Source organism: Ctenocephalides felis, unplaced genomic scaffold (assembly GCF_003426905.1).
Source record: "Ctenocephalides felis isolate EL2017-DRISC unplaced genomic scaffold, ASM342690v1 CF-g0.4_SCAFFOLD_03573, whole genome shotgun sequence".
Classification (NCBI taxonomy): domain Eukaryota; kingdom Metazoa; phylum Arthropoda; class Insecta; order Siphonaptera; family Pulicidae; genus Ctenocephalides; species Ctenocephalides felis.
In genome coordinates, this window is record NW_020539727.1 from 12370788 (window position 1) to 12376660 (window position 5873).

Sequence of the window (5873 nt, forward strand, 5' to 3'; positions counted from 1 at the left end):
TTACTCACAGCAATACATCCAGCAAGAGACCAAAACCACCATCATAAACAAACCTTTAGACATCATGATTTTAAATATTTAAACATTTTACACAATTTTAAAATCTTTTTTTTATGTTTATTCCAAACAAATCGACTAAAACAATTCCCTAACCAAAACAACATTTATATTTATACTCTATGACTATCCTTGATTTTTCAATTGCGGCCGCCAATTAGGAAATAATTGGAAAATCATAGTAATTTTTTTGACAATAGATCTCTTATTACAATATATTAGTAAAAATGCCGAATAATGTTGTAGGTACTCTACTGATGATTTCGTCAATTAATTGCCCAGACAATGGTAATAGATCCATTGTTAATAATAAACAATTCTTTCTGTATTTTTGTAACATTTTTATTAAATTTAATATGTATTTCAAATCATCAAATGTTGATATCACAATCTATTTAAAAACCAAAATTTCAAAATGATTTTTTTTTATATTTTGTCTCCAAAGATGTAATTCAAGTTACTTTTCTCTATCAGTGTTAGCTAAATATTGCAAGAACAATTTTCTCTATATTTTTATAACTAAATTTAATAGATCTATTACATAAACTAATATTGTTGAAATTACAAATATAATCAAAAATAAGTTTTCAAAGTGGAATGTCGATGTTATTTTCCTTAAATTTGGGAATTTAATAATGTGTTGTAGGTAATCTACTGATGATTTCGTCAATTAATTATTACCCAGACAATGGTAATGGATCCATTGTTGATAATAAACAATTCTTTCTATATTTTTTTGTAGTATTTTTATTAGATTTAATACATATTTCAAATCAACAAATGTTGATATCACAACAATTTAGAAACAAATTTTCAAAGTGATATTTCTACATTTTCTCTACAAAGATGTAATTCAAGTTACTGTTCTATATCATATTGAGCAATATTAAACGAACAATTTTCTCTATATTTTTATACCTAAATTTAATAGATCTTTTACAACATCAACTGATATTGTTGCAATCACAATCTATTCAAAAATAATTTTTTAAAGTGGAATGTCGATGTTATTTTCTTTAAATTTGGGACTTTCACAAGCAACTGCTTTGGCAGCCAATTCGCATTCATCAGCATCCACGACTTCTTTTGCACATTCTTGAGCGATTTCCTTGATCTAAAAAATAAATTATTATTGAGAAAAATTGTTTAGAATGTTTAAGATAATATTTGATAAAATATATTTTGATTTATGATTGTAAACTGATTTTAAGCGCGATTTTTGGAAGCAAAACTCAAGAGTTCGAAAAGTTTGATTTGATGGAAGAAGATTGATAAAAACTATGGATTTATGAAACGTTTCTAAGATTTAATAGTTTTTATGATATTCATAAATTATTTTACAGGGTAATTTAATGAGTTTGAAGTGGGTTTTAGTGTCAAAAAATGTTTTTTTTTAACCTTTTCGTGTTGAGGAGTAGTTTCATCGTAGAACATTTTGCTGGCTGCCACCAAAGCTTCAGGGTTGTATTTTCCGTCTTTGAACTAAAAAATAAATAAATTAGTAGAAATTGATCCAATATAAAAATTTTTCACCTAAATTATCCATAACACTTTGATTTATTATTAAGTAAGCCCGAAAATAGAAGTATACTAGTAAGGGGCTTTATCGTAACATTTTTTTTTTTATATTATTTTAATTATTATTAAATAATTATTACGATTATATTTTTTTTGAAATAAAATGTATAGATGCTATAACATTAATAGACTATTAGTAACTGATTCAAAAATGTAAGTTTTAATATGTTATCATATTATGTTCAAAATTCAAATTTAAGTTTTGTTTCAACAGTTTAAATAAACTAGTGGGGTGGGTGGCATCGTGCCTTAAGGCAAATTGCTGGAACTTCCCGTACCGTAACGAAACGTTCGAGGAATATTGAATGTTTTCAAATAGATTATTATAAATATTGTATTATTGTCTAATATTTATAAGAATTATATAAACTGAATTGCAGAGTTGAAATTATTTGTTTAAAAGTATTTAGAACTATAGTCAGAATTAAAAATAAAATTCTGAATTATTTTCGACATACAAAAATTAAAAAAAAAAAAAAAAAAAATGGTACAAATTTTTTTTTCCAAAATCAATTATTTTGTTAAGACAAGCAGAAAGTTCTTTGAATCAATTGAATCGGACGCTTAGTTTTTCAAAAACTGCCATTTTTGTACATTTAGCTCTGTATCTCCGAAATGGCTGGGCCTGCCTTTGCGAAAAACTAATAACCCTTTCTCCCAATCATTACTAATGGAATGTTTTTTAGATCATTCAAATCGGATGCTCCGTCTCTCTCAAAAACTCGATTTCTATTTTCTCTTGCACTCTTTGCTCCTTATCTCCGTAACTCTGCTGGACCTGTCTTTGCCAAAACTAATCAGCTCTTCTCCTTATTAATAGGAATCGAATGTTTTTTAAACCATTCAAATCGGTTGATCCGTACGCCCGAAAACGTGGACGAAAATTTGTATCCATACATACATACACACACACACACACACACACACACACACATCCATTTTTTCTGAGGTATGCCAAAACGTTCAGAAACCTTCAAAACGTCGAGAAATGTAAAAATTTTCAATTCCGATTTTCGGCCCATTACAATAACTTACCCTACGGGAAGTTAATAAAAAATACAAAAATTGTGAATTAATTTAAAATTAGCTATTTCAGAATTTGTAAGAAATTAATTAAAGTTTTTTACTGTTTTTAGAGATTTTTTTTTATAAAAATACTTACCACTCCAAAGTTCCTATACAAGCAAGCTCCAAAACATTTTGCTCCTTTGGATTCCAAAGGTACTTTAGTTTTTAATTCTTTGATTTCCTCTAAAATAAGAAAAAAAAAATTAGTAAAAAAGTGTATTTGTTGTTATAAATATTATCTAGTCATTTGAATCATTTAAAATAATTTTAATGCGTGGAAATGCGTTTCAATTAGGAGAAAAAAAACCAGGTATTTTGATTTTCTAACAAATTTAAGAAAAAATGCCTAAATATTAATTTTATAGCGATTTTTAAGATTTTAATTTTGCTTTTATTCATCGAGAATTTTACCCAAAATTAATTTACAAACTATGTATAAGAATTTCTAAATTAAATTAAAAACTAATTAAATATTTTATTAAATTCACAGTTTGATATGTCTATATATCGAATATTTTAAATAATTAGCTGATTTATCACAAATTTTAAATTTATAACAAAATTTTATAAATTTATTTAGGGTTTTTCCAGAATTGAATCTTGAATTTATAAAAACTCGTTCATATTTAGATGAAATTATAAATTTTTTTTCTTTTTAACGGAAAAAATAATAACTTAAAATCTAATTTGATAAAGTGATATCTAAGATTTTCATTTGTTCTTGTTCATCCAAAATTGTGATTCGAATTTAAGCTCAAATTTGAGCTAACATCTATATGAGTTATTAAAAATTAAATTAAAATGCAATTAATTATTTTATTACATGCATAATTTAATATACATATGTCAAATATCTATTTTAATAGCTGTATTTATCACATATTTTAATTTTTTATTAAAAGTCAAGAGAATTACTTAGGTTAATTATAATTAAATTTTTAATTTGAAAATAACTGTTCATATTTTTAATAGATTTAAAAAATACTTAAAAACTAATTTGATAAAGTGAATTTTAAATTTTTAATTTACTCTTGTTGAAAAAAAATTTTACTTGATTTAAGTATTTTTGTATGAATACTTATTAACCGCATTTATATATATATTATATATATATATATATATATATATATATATATATAGATATTTTCTCTCATTTTTGTCGAATTTATTAACTTATTAGCTAATAGTCGATATTAGCTAACACTCAAATCTAATATTTTTTATATTATAAATTCTGTTGTGTGTACTTTTCACATACATACTACCTGAAGAACAAAATTATCTAATATTATTCTAGTTAAAAATATATACTCGAAAATATTATTATCTCCTATTTTATTTCTAAAATCATTTTGAAACAATTATTTAAAATAATCCAATTATCGATGTTATTTGATCACAGTATACGAGGTCTGTTCAAAAGTACCCGGAATTTTCGTTTTTTCAAAAAAATATTTATTTATTCGTCTACATTAATGTGGTCCCCTTCAAGTAGTCCCCCCCAGATATAATACACTTATGCCAGCGTTTTTTCCAATTTTCGAAGCACCCTTGATATTCACTTTTTGATATGTCCTTGAGCACTCTCAGCGATTTTCTTCAATCGAGGAAAACCGCCGTCCTTTCATGGGTCTCTTCAACTTTGGGAATAGGAAAAAGTCACACACGGCCATATCTGGTGAATTTTTGCACTTTGCAACACTTTATTTTATTTCATTTTTTACGCAAAATTTAATACAAATTCTTTGACTTTTCAATTCTTCCATTGTAAAAATCGCCGAGCTCAGAAAAAACACGTCGAACCTTAGCGACTACCACAGACAAAGTAAACAGTGAATATAGCTGAAAATTTCATCATACTTTAGGGGCATGTATACCAACACAATAAAAAAATTTTTTTGACAATCAGACACTCCAGACCCGCGAATTTAATTATTAGTAATTCCGGGTACTTTTTGAACACACCTCGTATGTGTTTTGAATTTCTTTGCATTGAAATTGTTTATAAACTTTTACTAACAAACAATGGACGTGCAATAAAAACGTCAATTATAGTTATAACAAAAATTTAAACAATGAATTATTTTTTTATAGTTTATAGTTCTATAGTTTACCTTCGGTTGCTCCTGTTTCTTTGGCGCTTTTTTTTACAAGTTCTTGTACAGCTGCTTTTGCATCTTCTTTTGCTGATTCATCCTAAAATTACAAATAATAATAATTTATATAACTTAAAATTTGAAATTTTATAACTAATAACGACTATGTCCCAGCCACATTCATATGTGGCATGCGTTGCAGTGGGTAAACCATCAACTTATATACCATACCACTTCTACACATTCACAATCAGTTAATTTTCATACTTTTAAAAATAATTTATATGACAAAACAGTATTTGTTAGTTAGTTTTTATATGAAATAGTGTTTTTATTCAGTACATTTTAATATTTATAATACATATTAAACTAGGACTTAGAATTTGAGGTTTTAATAACATGTTAATGAAAAATATACTTATTTTTATATCGAGTAATAAATATACTTTGTTATTTTAATTGTCATTCAATCAAATCGTAGCCTAATAGAAGATAAATCATCATGTTTTAATTTAGTAGCCTTTATAGAAGATTTTTTAAATTTATTTAAGATTTAGTTATTTTTTTTGTTTTTTTTAACAAAAATATATATATGAAATAGTAATGAAGCCTTTGATTCATTTTATAATTGTGTTACTTTTTATACATATTTTTAAGAACTACCTAGATTTTTTATATCAAAGAATTCATATTTCATTTGAATTTCATAAATTTTGAAGTAATGTGTAATTTTCGTAAATAATCAATTTTTTTGAATTCTAAATTAGTAAACAGATATTTAACTGGTTGCCATTAGTAGTAAAAGTGGCTCTTCATTTATTTTATAATTTTTATCTATATCTATATCTTAATTATTATCCAAGCATCCAATTATCGAAACAGAAAATTCTCTAAGGGCAAATGTTCCAAAGGCAAATTATTTAAGGGCTAACTGCTTATGTGGTAAATTAAATTTTATATTAACATTTCAAAAAATTGATATTTTGAATAAGGTTTTTCTGTATAAATAAAACTACTTGCTACTTACTAAAACCATTTAACATTTGACGTATGAGCAGCCCTCTATTATTTTAA

General features: G+C 25.2%; 1 long non-coding RNA gene across 1 annotated transcript; it reads right to left on the bottom strand.

Annotated features, from left to right (window-relative positions):
- Positions 1–1035: 1035 nt before the first annotated feature.
- Positions 1036–4843, bottom strand: LOC113389437. Its single transcript, XR_003368268.1, has 4 exons — positions 4818–4843; positions 2798–2886; positions 1456–1539; positions 1036–1171 (listed from the first exon to the last, which is right to left on the bottom strand). It is a non-coding gene; the product is annotated as an uncharacterized LOC113389437 (long non-coding RNA).
- Between the last annotated feature and the right edge of the window lie 1030 nt (positions 4844–5873).